This window comes from Octopus bimaculoides, chromosome 23, assembly GCF_046866305.1.
Source record: "Octopus bimaculoides isolate indiv1 chromosome 23, ASM4686630v1, whole genome shotgun sequence".
Taxonomy (NCBI): domain Eukaryota; kingdom Metazoa; phylum Mollusca; class Cephalopoda; order Octopoda; family Octopodidae; genus Octopus; species Octopus bimaculoides.
Window position 1 is genome coordinate 25,864,144 of NC_142950.1, and position 19,880 is coordinate 25,884,023.

The following is a 19,880-nucleotide window of genomic DNA, read 5'->3' on the forward strand; positions in this document are numbered from 1 at the left end:
GAATCGTCGCAACAGATTGTCACATGCTTAGAGAGAATCGTCGCAACAGCTATGTCACTCGTTTAGAATCGTCGCAACAGATTGTCACCTGCTTAGAGAGAATCGTCGCAACAGATATGTCACTCGTTTAGAACCGTCGCAACAGATTGTCACCTGCTTAGAGAGAATCGTCGCAACAGATATGTCACTCGTTTAGAAACGTCGCAACAGATTGTCACCTGCTTAGAGAGAATCGTCGCAACAGATATGTCACTCGTTTAGAATCGTCGCAACAGATATGTCACTCGTTTAGAATCGTCGCAACAGATATGTCACTCGTTTAGAATCGTCGCAACAGATATGTCACTCGTTTAGAATCGTCGCAACAGATTGTCACCTGCTTAGAGAGAATCGTCGCAACAGATACGTTACTCGTTTAGAATCGTCGCAACAAATTATCACCCGCTTAAAATCGTCGCAACAGATTATCACCTGCTTAGAGAGAATCGTCGCAACAGATATGTCACTCGTTTAGAATCGTCGCAACAGATATGTCACTCGTTTAGAATCGTCGCAACAGATACGTCACTCGTTTAGAATCGTCGCCACAGATTGTCACCTGCTTAGAGAGAATCGTCGCAACAGATATGTCACTGGTTTAGAATCGTCGCAACAGATATGTCACCTGCTTAGAGAGAATCGTCGCAACAGATTGTCACATGCTTAGAGAGAATCGTCGCAACAGATATGTCACTCGTTTAGAATCGTCGCAACAGATACGTTACTCGTTTAGAATCGTCGCAACAAATTATCACCCGCTTAAAATCGTCGCAACAGCTTATCACCTGCTTAGAGAGAATTGTCGCAACAGATATGTCACTCGTTTAGAATCGACGCAACAGATTGTCACCTGCTTAGAGAGAATCGTCGCAACAGATATGTCACTCGTTTAGAATCGTCGCAACAGATATGTCACTCGTTTAGAATCGTCGCAACAGATTGTCACCTGCTGAGAGAGAATCGTCGCAACAGATATGTCACTCGTTTGGAATCGTCGCAACAGATATGTCACTCGTTTAGAATCGTCGCAACAGATTGTGACCTGCTTAGAGAGAATCGTCGCAACAGATATGTCACTCGTTTAGAATCGTCGCCACAGATTGTCACCTGCTTAGAGAGAATCGTCGCAACAGATATGTCACTCGTTTAGAATCGTCGCCACAGATTGTCACCTGCTTAGAGAGAAACGTCGCAACAGATATGTCACTCGTTTAAAATCGTCGCCACAGATTGTCACCTGCTTAGAGAGAAACGTCGCAACAGATATGTCACTCGTTTAGAATCGTCGCAACAGATATGTCACTCGTTTAGAATCGTCGCAACAGATTGTCACCTGCTTAGAGAGAATCGTCGCAACAGATATGTCACTCGTTTAGAATCGTCGCAACAGATTGTCACCTGCTTAGAAAGAATCGTCGCAACAGATATGTCCCTCGTTTAGAATCGTCGCCACAGATTGTCACCTGCTTAGAGAGAATCGTCGCAACAGATATGTCACTCGTTTAGAATCGTCGCAACAGATTGTTACCTGCTTAGAGAGAATCGTCGCAACAGATATGTCACTCGTTTAGAATCGTCGCAACAGATATGTCACTCGTTTAGAATCGTCGCAACAGATTGTCACCTGCTTAGAGAGAATCGTCGCAACAGATACGTTACTCGTTTAGAATCGTCGCAACAAATTATCACCTTCTTAAAATCGTCGCAACAGATTATCACCTGCTTAGAGAGAATCGTCGCAACAGATATGTCACTCGTTTAGAATCGTCGCAACAGATTGTCACCTGCTTAGAGAGAATCGTCGCAACAGCTATGTCACTCGTTTAGAATCGTCGCAACAGATTGTCACCTGCTTAGAGAGAATCGTCGCAACAGATATGTCACTCGTTTAGAATCGTCCCAACAGACATGTCACTCGTTTAGAATCGTCGCAACAGATTGTCACCTGCTTAGAGAGAATCGCCGCAACAGATATGTCACTCGTTTAGAATCGTCGCAACAGATATGTCACTCGTTTAGAATCGTCGGAACAGATTGTCACCTGCTTAGAGAGAATCGTCGCAACAGATATGTCACTCGTTTAGAATCGTCGCAACAGATATGTCACCTGCTTAGAGAGAATCGTCGCAACAGATTGTCACATGCTTAGAGAGAATCGTCGCAACAGATATGTCACTCGTTTAGAATCGTCGCAACAGATTGTCACCTTCTTAGAGAGAATCGTCGCAACAGATATGTCACTCGTTTAGAATCGTCGCAACAGATATGTCACTCGTTTAGAATCGTCGCAACAGATTGTCACCTGCTTAGAGAGAATCGTCGCAACAGATATGTCACTCGTTTAGAATCGTCGCCACAGATTGTCACCTGCTTAGAGAGAATCGTCGCAACAGATATGTCACTCGTTTAGAATCGTCGCCACAGATTGTCACCTGCTTAGAGAGAAACGTCGCAACAGATATGTCACTCGTTTAAAATCGTCGCCACAGATTGTCACCTGCTTAGAGAGAAACGTCGCAACAGATATGTCACTCGTTTAGAATCGTCGCCACAGATTGTCACCTGCTTAGAGAGAATCGTCGCAAAAGATATGTCACTCGTTTAGAATCGTCGCAACAGAATGTCACCTGCTTAGAGAGAAACGTCGCAACAGATATGTCACTCGTTTAAAATCGTCGCCATAGATTGTCACCTACTTAGAGACAATGGTCGCAACAGATACGTCACTCGTTTAGAATCGTCGCAACAAATTATCACCCGCTTAAAATCGTCGCAACAGATTATCACCTGCTTAGAGAGAATCGTCGCAACAGATATGTCACTCGTTTAGAATCGTCGCCACAGATTGTCACCTGCTTAGAGAGAAACGTCGCAACAGATATGTCACTCGTTTAGAATCGTCGCAACAGATATGTCACTCGTTTAGAATCGTCGCAACAGATTGTCACCTGCTTAGAGAGAATCGTCGCAACAGATACGTTACTCGTTTAGAATCGTCGCAACAAATTATCACCTTCTTAAAATCGTCGCAACAGATTATCACCTGCTTAGAGAGAATCGTCGCAACAGATATGTCACTCGTTTAGAATCGTCGCAACAGATTGTCACCTGCTTAGAGAGAATCGTCGCAACAGCTATGTCACTCGTTTAGAATCGTCGCAACAGATTGTCACCTGCTTAGAGAGAATCGTCGCAACAGATATGTCACTCGTTTAGAATCGTCCCAACAGACATGTCACTCGTTTAGAATCGTCGCAACAGATTGTCACCTGCTTAGAGAGAATCGCCGCAACAGATATGTCACTCGTTTAGAATCGTCGCAACAGATATGTCACTCGTTTAGAATCGTCGGAACAGATTGTCACCTGCTTAGAGAGAATCGTCGCAACAGATATGTCACTCGTTTAGAATCGTCGCAACAGATATGTCACCTGCTTAGAGAGAATCGTCGCAACAGATTGTCACATGCTTAGAGAGAATCGTCGCAACAGATATGTCACTCGTTTAGAATCGTCGCAACAGATTGTCACCTTCTTAGAGAGAATCGTCGCAACAGATATTTCACTCGTTTAGAATCGTCGCAACAGATATGTCACTCGTTTAGAATCGTCGCAACAGATTGTCACCTGCTTAGAGAGAATCGTCGCAACAGATATGTCACTCGTTTAGAATCGTCGCCACAGATTGTCACCTGCTTAGAGAGAATCGTCGCAACAGATATGTCACTCGTTTAGAATCGTCGCCACAGATTGTCACCTGCTTAGAGAGAAACGTCGCAACAGATATGTCACTCGTTTAAAATCGTCGCCACAGATTGTCACCTGCTTAGAGAGAAACGTCGCAACAGATATGTCACTCGTTTAGAATCGTCGCCACAGATTGTCACCTGCTTAGAGAGAATCGTCGCAAAAGATATGTCACTCGTTTAGAATCGTCGCAACAGAATGTCACCTGCTTAGAGAGAAACGTCGCAACAGATATGTCACTCGTTTAAAATCGTCGCCATAGATTGTCACCTACTTAGAGACAATGGTCGCAACAGATACGTCACTCGTTTAGAATCGTCGCAACAAATTATCACCCGCTTAAAATCGTCGCAACAGATTATCACCTGCTTAGAGAGAATCGTCGCAACAGATATGTCACTCGTTTAGAATCGTCGCCACAGATTGTCACCTGCTTAGAGAGAAACGTCGCAACAGATATGTCACTCGTTTAGAATCGTCGCAACAGATATATGTCACTCGTTTAGAATCGTCGGAACAGATTGTCACCTGCTTAGAGAGAATCGTCGCAACAGATATGTCACTCGTTTAGAATCGTCGCAACAGATATGTCACCTGCTTAGAGAGAATCGTCGCAACAGATTGTCACATGCTTAGAGAGAATCGTCGCAACAGATATGTCACTCGTTTAGAATCGTCGCAACAGATTGTCACCTGCTTAGAGAGAATCGTCGCAACAGATATGTCACTCGTTTAGAACCGTCGCAACAGATTGTCACCTGCTTAGAGAGAATCGTCGCAACAGATATGTCACTCGTTTAGAAACGTCGCAACAGATTGTCACCTGCTTAGAGAGAATCGTCGCAACAGATATGTCACTCGTTTAGAATCGTCGCAACAGATATGTCACTCGTTTAGAATCGTCGCAACAGATATGTCACTCGTTTAGAATCGTCGCAACAGATATGTCACTCGTTTAGAATCGTCGCAACAGATTGTCACCTGCTTAGAGAGAATCGTCGCAACAGATACGTTACTCGTTTAGAATCGTCGCAACAAATTATCACCCGCTTAAAATCGTCGCAACAGATTATCACCTGCTTAGAGAGAATCGTCGCAACAGATATGTCACTCGTTTAGAATCGTCGCAACAGATATGTCACTCGTTTAGAATCGTCGCAACAGATATGTCACTCGTTTAGAATCGTCGCAACAGATTGTCACCTGCTTAGAGAGAATCGTCGCAACAGATATGTCACTCGTTTAGAATCGTCGCAACAGATACGTCACTCGTTTAGAATCGTCGCAACAGATTGTCACCTGCTTAGAGAGAATCGTCGCAACAGATATGTCACTGGTTTAGAATCGTCGCAACAGATATGTCACCTGCTTAGAGAGAATCGTCGCAACAGATTGTCACATGCTTAGAGAGAATCGTCGCAACAGATATGTCACTCGTTTAGAATCGTCGCAACAGATACGTTACACGTTTAGAATCGTCGCAACAAATTATCACCCGCTTAAAATCGTCGCAACAGATTATCACCTGCTTAGAGAGAATTGTCGCAACAGATATGTCACTCGTTTAGAATCGACGCAACATATTGTCACCTGCTTAGAGAGAATCGTCGCAACAGATATGTCACTCGTTTAGAATCGTCGCAACAGATATGTCACTCGTTTAGAATCGTCGCAACAGATTGTCACCTGCTGAGAGAGAATCGTCGCAACAGATATGTCACTCGTTTGGAATCGTCGCAACAGATATGTCACTCGTTTAGAATCGTCGCAACAGATTGTGACCTGCTTAGAGAGAATCGTCGCAACAGATATGTCACTCGTTTAGAATCGTCGCCACAGATTGTCACCTGCTTAGAGAGAATCGTCGCAACATATATGTCACTCGTTTAGAATCGTCGCCACAGATTTTCACCTGCTTAGAGAGAATCGTCGCAACAGATATGTCACTCGTTTAGAATCGTCGCCACAGATTGTCACCTGCTTAGAGAGAAACGTCGCAACAGATATGTCACTCGTTTAAAATCGTCGCCACAGATTGTCACCTGCTTAGAGAGAAACGTCGCAACAGATATGTCACTCGTTTAGAATCGTCGCCACAGATTGTCACCTGCTTAGAGAGAATCGTCGCAAAAGATATGTCACTCGTTTAGAATCGTCGCAACAGATTGTCACCTGCTTAGAGAGAAACGTCGCAACAGATATGTCACTCGTTTAAAATCGTCGCCATAGATTGTCACCTGCTTAGAGAGAAACGTCGCAACAGATATGTCACTCGTTTAGAATCGTCGCCATAGGTTGTCACCTGCTTAGAGAGAATCGTCGCAACAGATATGTCACTCGTTTAGAATCGTCGCAACAGATTGTCACCTGCTTAGAGAGAATCGTCGCAACAGATATGTCACTCGTTTAGAATCGTCGCCACAGATTGTCACCTGCTTAGAGAGAATCGTCGCAACAGATACGTCACTCGTTTAGAATCGTCGCAACAAATTATCACCCGCTTAAAATCGTCGCAACAGATTACCACCTGCTTAGAAAGAATCGTCGCAACAGATATGTCACTCGTTTAGAATCGTCGCAACAGATTGTCACCTGCTTAGAGAGAATCGTCGCAACAGATATGTCACTCGTTTAGAATCGTCGCAACAGATTGTCACCTGCTTAGAGAGAATCGTCGCAACAGATATGTCACTCGTTTAGAATCGTCGCAACAGATTGTCACCTGCTTAGAAAGAATCGTCGCAACAGATATGTCACTCGTTTAGAATCGTCGCCACAGATTGTCACCTGCTTAGAGAGAATCGTCGCAACAGATATGTTACTCGTTTAGAATCGTCGCAACAGATTGTTACCTGCTTAGAGAGAATCGTCGCAACAGATATGTCACTCGTTTAGAATCGTCGCAACAGATATGTCACTCGTTTAGAATCGTCGCAACAGATTGTCACCTGCTTAGAGAGAATCGTCGCAACAGATACGTTACTCGTTTAGAATCGTCGCAACAAATTATCACCTTCTTAAAATCGTCGCAACAGATTATCACCTGCTTAGAGAGAATCGTCGCAACAGATATGTCACTCGTTTAGAATCGTCGCAACAGATTGTCACCTGCTTAGAGAGAATCGTCGCAACAGCTATGTCACTCGTTTAGAATCGTCGCAACAGATTGTCACCTGCTTAGAGAGAATCGTCGCAACAGATATGTCACTCGTTTAGAATCGTCCCAACAGACATGTCACTCGTTTAGAATCGTCGCAACAGATTGTCACCTGCTTAGAGAGAATCGCCGCAACAGATATGTCACTCGTTTAGAATCGTCGCAACAGATATGTCACTCGTTTAGAATCGTCGGAACAGATTGTCACCTGCTTAGAGAGAATCGTCGCAACAGATATGTCACTCGTTTAGAATCGTCGCAACAGATATGTCACCTGCTTAGAGAGAATCGTCGCAACAGATTGTCACATGCTTAGAGAGAATCGTCGCAACAGATATGTCACTCGTTTAGAATCGTCGCAACAGATTGTCACCTTCTTAGAGAGAATCGTCGCAACAGATATGTCACTCGTTTAGAATCGTCGCAACAGATATGTCACTCGTTTAGAATCGTCGCAACAGATTGTCACCTGCTTAGAGAGAATCGTCGCAACAGATATGTCACTCGTTTAGAATCGTCGCCACAGATTGTCACCTGCTTAGAGAGAATCGTCGCAACAGATATGTCACTCGTTTAGAATCGTCGCCACAGATTGTCACCTGCTTAGAGAGAAACGTCGCAACAGATATGTCACTCGTTTAAAATCGTCGCCACAGATTGTCACCTGCTTAGAGAGAAACGTCGCAACAGATATGTCACTCGTTTAGAATCGTCGCCACAGATTGTCACCTGCTTAGAGAGAATCGTCGCAAAAGATATGTCACTCGTTTAGAATCGTCGCAACAGAATGTCACCTGCTTAGAGAGAAACGTCGCAACAGATATGTCACTCGTTTAAAATCGTCGCCATAGATTGTCACCTGCTTAGAGAGAATGGTCGCAACAGATACGTCACTCGTTTAGAATCGTCGCAACAAATTATCACCCGCTTAAAATCGTCGCAACAGATTATCACCTGCTTAGAGAGAATCGTGGCAACAGATATGTCACTCGTTTAGAATCGTCGCAACAGATTGTCACCTGCTTAGAGAGAATCGTCGCAACAGATATGTCACTCGTTTGGAATCGTCGCAACAGATATGTCACTCGTTTAGAATCGTCGCAACAGATTGTCACCTGCTTAGAGAGAATCGTCGCAACAAATATGTCACTCGTTTAGAATCGTCACAACAGATTGTCACCTGCTTACAGAGAATCGTCGCAACAGATATGTCACTCGTTTAGAATCGTCGCAACAAATTATCACCCGCTTAAAATCGTCGCAACAGATTATCACCTGCTTAGAGAGAATCGTCGCAACAGATATGTCACTCGTTTAGAATCGTCGCAACAGATATGTCACTCGTTTAGAATCGTCGCCACAGATTGTCACCTGCTTAGAGAGAAACGTCGCAACAGATATGTCACTCGTTTAAAATCGTCGCCACAGATTGTCACCTGCTTAGAGAGAAACGTCGCAACAGATATGTCACTCGTTTAGAATCGTCGCCACAGATTGTAACCTGCTTAGAGAGAATCGTCGCAAAAGATATGTCACTCGTTTAGAATCGTCGCAACAGATTGTCACCTGCTTAGAGAGAAACGTCGCAACAGATATGTCACTCGTTTAAAATCGTCGCCATAGATTGTCACCTGCTTAGAGAGAAACGTCGCAACAGATATGTCACTCGTTTAGAATCGTCGCCATAGGTTGTCACCTGCTTAGAGAGAATCGTCGCAACAGATATGTCACTCGTTTAGAATCGTCGCAACAGATTGTCACCTGCTTAGAGAGAATCGTCGCAACAGATATGTCACTCGTTTAGAATCGTCGCCACAGATTGTCACCTGCTTAGAGAGAATCGTCGCAACAGATACGTCACTCGTTTAGAATCGTCGCAACAAATTATCACCCGCTTAAAATCGTCGCAACAGATTACCACCTGCTTAGAAAGAATCGTCGCAACAGATATGTCACTCGTTTAGAATCGTCGCAACAGATTGTCACCTGCTTAGAGAGAATCGTCGCAACAGATATGTCACTCGTTTAGAATCGTCGCAACAGATTGTCACCTGCTTAGAGAGAATCGTCGCAACAGATATGTCACTCGTTTAGAATCGTCGCAACAGATTGTCACCTGCTTAGAAAGAATCGTCGCAACAGATATGTCACTCGTTTAGAATCGTCGCCACAGATTGTCACCTGCTTAGAGAGAATCGTCGCAACAGATATGTTACTCGTTTAGAATCGTCGCAACAGATTGTTACCTGCTTAGAGAGAATCGTCGCAACAGATATGTCACTCGTTTAGAATCGTCGCAACAGATACGTCACTCGTTTAGAATCGTCGCAACAGATTGTCACCTGCTTAGAGAGAATCGTCGCAACAGATATGTCACTGGTTTAGAATCGTCGCAACAGATATGTCACCTGCTTAGAGAGAATCGTCGCAACAGATTGTCACATGCTTAGAGAGAATCGTCGCAACAGATATGTCACTCGTTTAGAATCGTCGCAACAGATACGTTACACGTTTAGAATCGTCGCAACAAATTATCACCCGCTTAAAATCGTCGCAACAGATTATCACCTGCTTAGAGAGAATTGTCGCAACAGATATGTCACTCGTTTAGAATCGACGCAACATATTGTCACCTGCTTAGAGAGAATCGTCGCAACAGATATGTCACTCGTTTAGAATCGTCGCAACAGATATGTCACTCGTTTAGAATCGTCGCAACAGATTGTCACCTGCTGAGAGAGAATCGTCGCAACAGATATGTCACTCGTTTGGAATCGTCGCAACAGATATGTCACTCGTTTAGAATCGTCGCAACAGATTGTGACCTGCTTAGAGAGAATCGTCGCAACAGATATGTCACTCGTTTAGAATCGTCGCCACAGATTGTCACCTGCTTAGAGAGAATCGTCGCAACATATATGTCACTCGTTTAGAATCGTCGCCACAGATTTTCACCTGCTTAGAGAGAATCGTCGCAACAGATATGTCACTCGTTTAGAATCGTCGCCACAGATTGTCACCTGCTTAGAGAGAAACGTCGCAACAGATATGTCACTCGTTTAAAATCGTCGCCACAGATTGTCACCTGCTTAGAGAGAAACGTCGCAACAGATATGTCACTCGTTTAGAATCGTCGCCACAGATTGTCACCTGCTTAGAGAGAATCGTCGCAAAAGATATGTCACTCGTTTAGAATCGTCGCAACAGATTGTCACCTGCTTAGAGAGAAACGTCGCAACAGATATGTCACTCGTTTAAAATCGTCGCCATAGATTGTCACCTGCTTAGAGAGAAACGTCGCAACAGATATGTCACTCGTTTAGAATCGTCGCCATAGGTTGTCACCTGCTTAGAGAGAATCGTCGCAACAGATATGTCACTCGTTTAGAATCGTCGCAACAGATTGTCACCTGCTTAGAGAGAATCGTCGCAACAGATATGTCACTCGTTTAGAATCGTCGCCACAGATTGTCACCTGCTTAGAGAGAATCGTCGCAACAGATACGTCACTCGTTTAGAATCGTCGCAACAAATTATCACCCGCTTAAAATCGTCGCAACAGATTACCACCTGCTTAGAAAGAATCGTCGCAACAGATATGTCACTCGTTTAGAATCGTCGCAACAGATTGTCACCTGCTTAGAGAGAATCGTCGCAACAGATATGTCACTCGTTTAGAATCGTCGCAACAGATTGTCACCTGCTTAGAGAGAATCGTCGCAACAGATATGTCACTCGTTTAGAATCGTCGCAACAGATTGTCACCTGCTTAGAAAGAATCGTCGCAACAGATATGTCACTCGTTTAGAATCGTCGCCACAGATTGTCACCTGCTTAGAGAGAATCGTCGCAACAGATATGTTACTCGTTTAGAATCGTCGCAACAGATTGTTACCTGCTTAGAGAGAATCGTCGCAACAGATATGTCACTCGTTTAGAATCGTCGCAACAGATATGTCACTCGTTTAGAATCGTCGCAACAGATTGTCACCTGCTTAGAGAGAATCGTCGCAACAGATACGTTACTCGTTTAGAATCGTCGCAACAAATTATCACCTTCTTAAAATCGTCGCAACAGATTATCACCTGCTTAGAGAGAATCGTCGCAACAGATATGTCACTCGTTTAGAATCGTCGCAACAGATTGTCACCTGCTTAGAGAGAATCGTCGCAACAGCTATGTCACTCGTTTAGAATCGTCGCAACAGATTGTCACCTGCTTAGAGAGAATCGTCGCAACAGATATGTCACTCGTTTAGAATCGTCCCAACAGACATGTCACTCGTTTAGAATCGTCGCAACAGATTGTCACCTGCTTAGAGAGAATCGCCGCAACAGATATGTCACTCGTTTAGAATCGTCGCAACAGATATGTCACTCGTTTAGAATCGTCGGAACAGATTGTCACCTGCTTAGAGAGAATCGTCGCAACAGATATGTCACTCGTTTAGAATCGTCGCAACAGATATGTCACCTGCTTAGAGAGAATCGTCGCAACAGATTGTCACATGCTTAGAGAGAATCGTCGCAACAGATATGTCACTCGTTTAGAATCGTCGCAACAGATTGTCACCTTCTTAGAGAGAATCGTCGCAACAGATATGTCACTCGTTTAGAATCGTCGCAACAGATATGTCACTCGTTTAGAATCGTCGCAACAGATTGTCACCTGCTTAGAGAGAATCGTCGCAACAGATATGTCACTCGTTTAGAATCGTCGCCACAGATTGTCACCTGCTTAGAGAGAATCGTCGCAACAGATATGTCACTCGTTTAGAATCGTCGCCACAGATTGTCACCTGCTTAGAGAGAAACGTCGCAACAGATATGTCACTCGTTTAAAATCGTCGCCACAGATTGTCACCTGCTTAGAGAGAAACGTCGCAACAGATATGTCACTCGTTTAGAATCGTCGCCACAGATTGTCACCTGCTTAGAGAGAATCGTCGCAAAAGATATGTCACTCGTTTAGAATCGTCGCAACAGAATGTCACCTGCTTAGAGAGAAACGTCGCAACAGATATGTCACTCGTTTAAAATCGTCGCCATAGATTGTCACCTGCTTAGAGAGAATGGTCGCAACAGATACGTCACTCGTTTAGAATCGTCGCAACAAATTATCACCCGCTTAAAATCGTCGCAACAGATTATCACCTGCTTAGAGAGAATCGTGGCAACAGATATGTCACTCGTTTAGAATCGTCGCAACAGATTGTCACCTGCTTAGAGAGAATCGTCGCAACAGATATGTCACTCGTTTGGAATCGTCGCAACAGATATGTCACTCGTTTAGAATCGTCGCAACAGATTGTCACCTGCTTAGAGAGAATCGTCGCAACAAATATGTCACTCGTTTAGAATCGTCACAACAGATTGTCACCTGCTTACAGAGAATCGTCGCAACAGATATGTCACTCGTTTAGAATCGTCGCAACAAATTATCACCCGCTTAAAATCGTCGCAACAGATTATCACCTGCTTAGAGAGAATCGTCGCAACAGATATGTCACTCGTTTAGAATCGTCGCAACAGATATGTCACTCGTTTAGAATCGTCGCCACAGATTGTCACCTGCTTAGAGAGAAACGTCGCAACAGATATGTCACTCGTTTAAAATCGTCGCCACAGATTGTCACCTGCTTAGAGAGAAACGTCGCAACAGATATGTCACTCGTTTAGAATCGTCGCCACAGATTGTAACCTGCTTAGAGAGAATCGTCGCAAAAGATATGTCACTCGTTTAGAATCGTCGCAACAGATTGTCACCTGCTTAGAGAGAAACGTCGCAACAGATATGTCACTCGTTTAAAATCGTCGCCATAGATTGTCACCTGCTTAGAGAGAAACGTCGCAACAGATATGTCACTCGTTTAGAATCGTCGCCATAGGTTGTCACCTGCTTAGAGAGAATCGTCGCAACAGATATGTCACTCGTTTAGAATCGTCGCAACAGATTGTCACCTGCTTAGAGAGAATCGTCGCAACAGATATGTCACTCGTTTAGAATCGTCGCCACAGATTGTCACCTGCTTAGAGAGAATCGTCGCAACAGATACGTCACTCGTTTAGAATCGTCGCAACAAATTATCACCCGCTTAAAATCGTCGCAACAGATTACCACCTGCTTAGAAAGAATCGTCGCAACAGATATGTCACTCGTTTAGAATCGTCGCAACAGATTGTCACCTGCTTAGAGAGAATCGTCGCAACAGATATGTCACTCGTTTAGAATCGTCGCAACAGATTGTCACCTGCTTAGAGAGAATCGTCGCAACAGATATGTCACTCGTTTAGAATCGTCGCAACAGATTGTCACCTGCTTAGAAAGAATCGTCGCAACAGATATGTCACTCGTTTAGAATCGTCGCCACAGATTGTCACCTGCTTAGAGAGAATCGTCGCAACAGATATGTTACTCGTTTAGAATCGTCGCAACAGATTGTTACCTGCTTAGAGAGAATCGTCGCAACAGATATGTCACTCGTTTAGAATCGTCGCAACAGATATGTCACTCGTTTAGAATCGTCGCAACAGATTGTCACCTGCTTAGAGAGAATCGTCGCAACAGATACGTTACTCGTTTAGAATCGTCGCAACAAATTATCACCTTCTTAAAATCGTCGCAACAGATTATCACCTGCTTAGAGAGAATCGTCGCAACAGATATGTCACTCGTTTAGAATCGTCGCAACAGATTGTCACCTGCTTAGAGAGAATCGTCGCAACAGCTATGTCACTCGTTTAGAATCGTCGCAACAGATTGTCACCTGCTTAGAGAGAATCGTCGCAACAGATATGTCACTCGTTTAGAATCGTCCCAACAGACATGTCACTCGTTTAGAATCGTCGCAACAGATTGTCACCTGCTTAGAGAGAATCGCCGCAACAGATATGTCACTCGTTTAGAATCGTCGCAACAGATATGTCACTCGTTTAGAATCGTCGGAACAGATTGTCACCTGCTTAGAGAGAATCGTCGCAACAGATATGTCACTCGTTTAGAATCGTCGCAACAGATATGTCACCTGCTTAGAGAGAATCGTCGCAACAGATTGTCACATGCTTAGAGAGAATCGTCGCAACAGATATGTCACTCGTTTAGAATCGTCGCAACAGATTGTCACCTTCTTAGAGAGAATCGTCGCAACAGATATGTCACTCGTTTAGAATCGTCGCAACAGATATGTCACTCGTTTAAAATCGTCGCCACAGATTGTCACCTGCTTAGAGAGAAACGTCGCAACAGATATGTCACTCGTTTAGAATCGTCGCCACAGATTGTCACCTGCTTAGAGAGAATCGTCGCAAAAGATATGTCACTCGTTTAGAATCGTCGCAACAGAATGTCACCTGCTTAGAGAGAAACGTCGCAACAGATATGTCACTCGTTTAAAATCGTCGCCATAGATTGTCACCTGCTTAGAGAGAATGGTCGCAACAGATACGTCACTCGTTTAGAATCGTCGCAACAAATTATCACCCGCTTAAAATCGTCGCAACAGATTATCACCTGCTTAGAGAGAATCGTGGCAACAGATATGTCACTCGTTTAGAATCGTCGCAACAGATTGTCACCTGCTTAGAGAGAATCGTCGCAACAGATATGTCACTCGTTTGGAATCGTCGCAACAGATATGTCACTCGTTTAGAATCGTCGCAACAGATTGTCACCTGCTTAGAGAGAATCGTCGCAACAAATATGTCACTCGTTTAGAATCGTCACAACAGATTGTCACCTGCTTACAGAGAATCGTCGCAACAGATATGCCACTCGTTTAGAATCGTCGCAACAGATATGTCACTCGTTTAGAATCGTCGCAACAGATTGTCACCTGCTTAGAGAGAATGGTCGCAATAGATACGTTACTCGTTTAGAATCGTCGCAACAAATTATCACCAGTTTAAAATCGTCGCAACAGATTATCACCTGCTTAGAGAGAATCGTCGCAACAGATATGTCACTCGTTTAGAATCGTCGCAACAGATATGTCACTCGTTTAGAATCGTCGCAACAGATATGTCACTCGTTTAGAATCGTCGCAACAGATTGTCACCTGCTTAGAGAGAATCGTCGCAACAGATATGTCACTCGTTTAGAATCGTCGCAACAGATACGTCACTCGTTTAGAATCGTCGCAACAGATTGTCACCTGCTTAGAGAGAATCGTCGCAACAGATATGTCACTGGTTTAGAATCGTCGCAACAGATATGTCACCTGCTTAGAGAGAATCGTCGCAACAGATTGTCACATGCTTAGAGAGAATCGTCGCAACAGATATGTCACTCGTTTAGAATCGTCGCAACAGATTGTCACCTGCTTAGAGAGAATCGTCGCAACAGATTGTCACATGCTTAGAGAGAATCGTCGCAACAGATATGTCACTCGTTTAGAATCGTCGCAACAGATTGTCACCTGCTTAGAGAGAATCGTCGCAACAGATATGTCACTCGTTTAGAATCGTCGCCACAGATTGTCACCTGCTTAGAGAGAATCGTCGCAACAGATATGTCACTCGTTTAGAATCGTTGCAACAGATATGTCACTCGTTTAGAATCGTCGCAACAGATTGTCACCTGCTTAGAGAGACTCGTCGCAACAGATACGTTACTCGTTTAGAATCGTCGCAACAAATTATCACCCGCTTAAAATCGTCGCAACAGATTATCACCTGCTTAGAGAGAATTGTCGCAACAGATATGTCACTCGTTTAGAATCGACGCAACAGATTGTCACCTGCTTAGAGAGAAACGTCGCAACAGATATGTCACTCGTTTAAAATCGTCGCCACAGATTGTCACCTGCTTAGAGAGAAACGTCGCAACAGATATGTCACTCGTTTAGAATCGTCGCCACAGATTGTCACCTGCTTAGAGAGAATCGTCGCAAAAGATACGTCACTCGTTTAGAATCGTCGCAACAGATTGTCACCTGCTTAGAGAGAAACGTCGCAACAGATATGTCACTCGTTTAGAATCGTCGCCATAGGTTGTCACCTGCTTAGAGAGAATCGTCGCAACAGATATGTCACTCGTTTAGAATCGTCGCAACAGATTGTCACCTGCTTAGAGAGAATCGTCGCAACAGATATGTCACTCGTTTAGAATTGTCGCCACAGATTGTCACCTGCTTAGAGAGAATCGTCGCAACAGATACGTCACTCGTTTAGAATCGTCGCAACAAATTATCACCCGCTTAAAATCGTCGCAACAGATTATCACCTGCTTAGAGAGACTCGTCGCAACAGATATGTCACTCGTTTAGAATCGTCGCAACAGATTGTCACCTGCTTAGAGAGAATCGTCGCAACAGATATGTCACTCGTTTAGAATCGTCGCAACAGATATGTCACTCGTTTAGAATCGTCGCAACAGATTGTCACCTGCTTAGAGAGAATCGTCGCAACAGATATATCACTCGTTTAGAATCGTCGCAACAGATACGTCACTCGTTTAGAATCGTTGGAACAGATTGTCACCTGCTTAGAGAGAATCGTCGCAACAGATATGTCACTCGTTTAGAATCGTCGCAACAGATATGTCACCTGCTTAGAGAGAATCGTCGCAACAGATTGTCACATGCTTAGAGAGAATCGTCGCAACAGATATGTCACTCGTTTAGAATCGTCGCAACAGATTGTCACCTGCTTAGAGAGAATCGTCGCAACAGATTGTCACATGCTTAGAGAGAATCGTCGCAACAGATATGTCACTCGTTTAGAATCGTCGCAACAGATTGTCACCTGCTTAGAGAGAATCGTCGCAACAGATATGTCACTCGTTTAAAATCGTCGCCACAGATTGTCACCTGCTTAGAGAGAATCGTCGCAACAGATATGTCACACGTTTAGAATCGTCGCCACAGACTGTCACCTGCTTAGAGAGAAACGTCGCAACAGATATGTCACTCGTTTAAAATCGTCGCCACAGATTGTCACCTGCTTAGAGAGAAACGTCGCAACAGATATGTCACTCGTTTAGAATCGTCGCCACAGATTGTCACCTGCTTAGAGAGAATCGTCGCAAAAGATATGTCACTCGTTTAGAATCGTCACAACAGATTGTCACCTGCTTAGAGAGAATCGTCGCAACAGATATGTCACTCGTTTAGAATCGTCGCAACAGATTGTCACCTGCTTAGAGAGAATCGTCGCAACAGATTGTCACATACTTAGAGAGAATCGTCGCAACAGATATGTCACTCGTTTAGGATCGTCGCAACAGATATGTCACTCGTTTAGAATCGTCGCAACAGATTGTCACCTGCTTAGTGAGAATCGTCGCAACAGATATGTCACTCGTTTAGAATCGTCGCAACAGATATGTCACTCGTTTAGAATCGTCTCAACAGATTGTCACCTGCTTAGAGAGAATCGTGGCAACAGATATGTCACTCGTTTAGAATCGTCGCAACAGATATGTCACCTGCTTAGAGAGAATCGTCGCAACAGTTATGTCACTCGTTTAGAATCGTCGCAACAGATTGTCACCTGCTTAGAGAGAATCGTCGCAACAGATATGTCACTCATTTACAATCGTCGCCACAGATTGTCACCTGCTTAGAGAGAATCGTCGCAACAGATACGTCACTCGTTTAGAATCGTCGCAACAGATTGTCACCTGCTTAGAGAGAATCGTCGCAACAGATATGTGACTCGTTTAGAATCGTCGCAACAGATTGTCACCTGCTTAGAGAGAATCGTCGCAACAGATATGTCACTCGTTTAGAATCGTCGCAACAGATTGTCACCTGCTTAGAGAGAATCGTCGCAACAGATTGTCACCTGCTTAGAGAGAATCGTCGCAACAGATATGTCACTCGTTTAGAATCGTCGCAACAGATTATCACCTGCTTAGAGAGAATCGTCGCAACAGATATGTCACTCGTTTAGAATCGTCGCCACAGATTGTCACCTGCTTAGAGAGAAACGTCGCAACAGATATGTCACTCGTTTAGAATCGTCGCCACAGATTGTCACCTGCTTAGAGAGAATCGTCGCAACAGATATGTCACTCGTTTAGAATCGTCGCAACAGATTGTCACCTGCTTAGAGAGAATCGTCGCAACAGATTATCACCTGCTTAGAGAGAATCGTCGCAAGATATGTCACTCATTTAGAATCGTCGCAACAGATTGTCACCTGCTTAGAGAGAATCGTCGCTACAGATATGTCACTCGTTTAGAATCGTCGCAACAGATTATCACCTGCTTAGAGAGAATCGTCGAAACAGATATGTCACTCGTTTAGAATCGTCGCAACAGATTGTCACCTGCTTAGAGAGAATCGTCGCAACAGATTGTCACCTGCTTAGAGAGAATCGTCGCAACAGATTGTCACCTGCTTAGAGAGAATCGTCGCAACAGATTGTCACCTGCTTAGAGAGAATCGTCGCAACAGATATGTCACTCGTTTAGAATCGTCGCAACAGATTATCACCTGCTTAGAGAGAATCGTCGCAACAGGTCACCTGCTTAGAGAGAAACGTCGCAACAGATATGTCACTCGTTTAGAATCGTCGCCACAGATTGTCACCTGCTTAGAGAGAATCGTCGCAACAGATATGTCAATCGTTTAGAATCGTCGCAACAGATTGTCACCTGCTTAGAGAGAATCGTCGCAACAGATTATCACCTGCTTAGAGAGAATCGTCGCAAGATATGTCACTCATTTAGAATCGTCGCAACAGATTGTCACCTGCTTAGAGAGAATCGTCGCTACAGATATGTCACTCGTTTAGAATCGTCGCAACAGATTGTCACCTGCTTAGAGAGAATCGTCGCAACAGATACGTCACTCGTTTAGAATCGTCGCAACAGATTGTCACCTGCTTAGAGAGAATCGTCGCAACAGATACGTCACTCGTTTAGAATCGTCGCAACAGATACGTCACTCGTTTAGAATCGTCGCAACAGATTGTCACCTGCTTACAGAGAATCGTCGCAACAGATTGTCACCTGCTTAGAGAGAATCGTCGTAACAGATTGTCACCTGCTTAGAGAGAACCGTCGCGACAGATATGTCACTCGTTTAGAATCGTCGCAACAGATTGTCACCTGCTTAGAGAGAAACGTCGCAACAGATATGTCACTCATTTAGAATCGTCGCCACAGATTGTCACCTGCTTAGAGAGAATCGTCGCAAAAGATATGTCACTCGTTTAGAATCGTCGCAACAGATTGTCACCTGCTTAGAGAGAATCGTCGCAACAGATTGTCACCTGCTTAGACAGAACCGTCGCGACAGATTGTCACCTACTTAGAGAGAATCGTCGCAACAGATATGTCACTCGTTTAGAATCGTCGCAACAGATTAACACCTGCTTAGAGAGAAACGTCGCAACAGATATGTCACACGTTTAGAATCGTCGCAACAGATTGTCACCTGCTTAGAGAGAATCGTCGCAACAGATATGTCACTCATTTAAAATCGTCGCCACAGATTGTCACCTGCTTAGAGAGAATCGTCGAAACAGATATGTCACTCGTTTAGAATCGTCGCAACAGATATGTCACTCATTTAGAATCGTCGCCACAGATTGTCACCTGCTTAGAGAGAATCGTCGCAACAGATATGTCACTCGTTTAGAATCGTCGCAACAGATTGTCACCTGCTTAGAGAGAATCGTCGCAACAGATATGTCACTCGTTTAGAATCGTCGCAACAGATTATCACCTGCTTAGAGAGAAACGTCGCAACAGATATGTCACTCGTCTAGAATCGTCGCAACAGATTGTCACCTGCTTAGAGAGAATCATCGCAACAGATTGTCACCTGCTTAGAGAGAATCGTCGCAACAGATATGTCACTCGTTTAGAATCGTCGCAACAGATTGTCACCTGCTTAGAGAGAATCGTCGCAACAGATATGTCACTCGTTTAGAATCGTCGCAACAGATTGTCACCTGCTTAGAGAGAATCGTCGCAACAGATTGTCACATG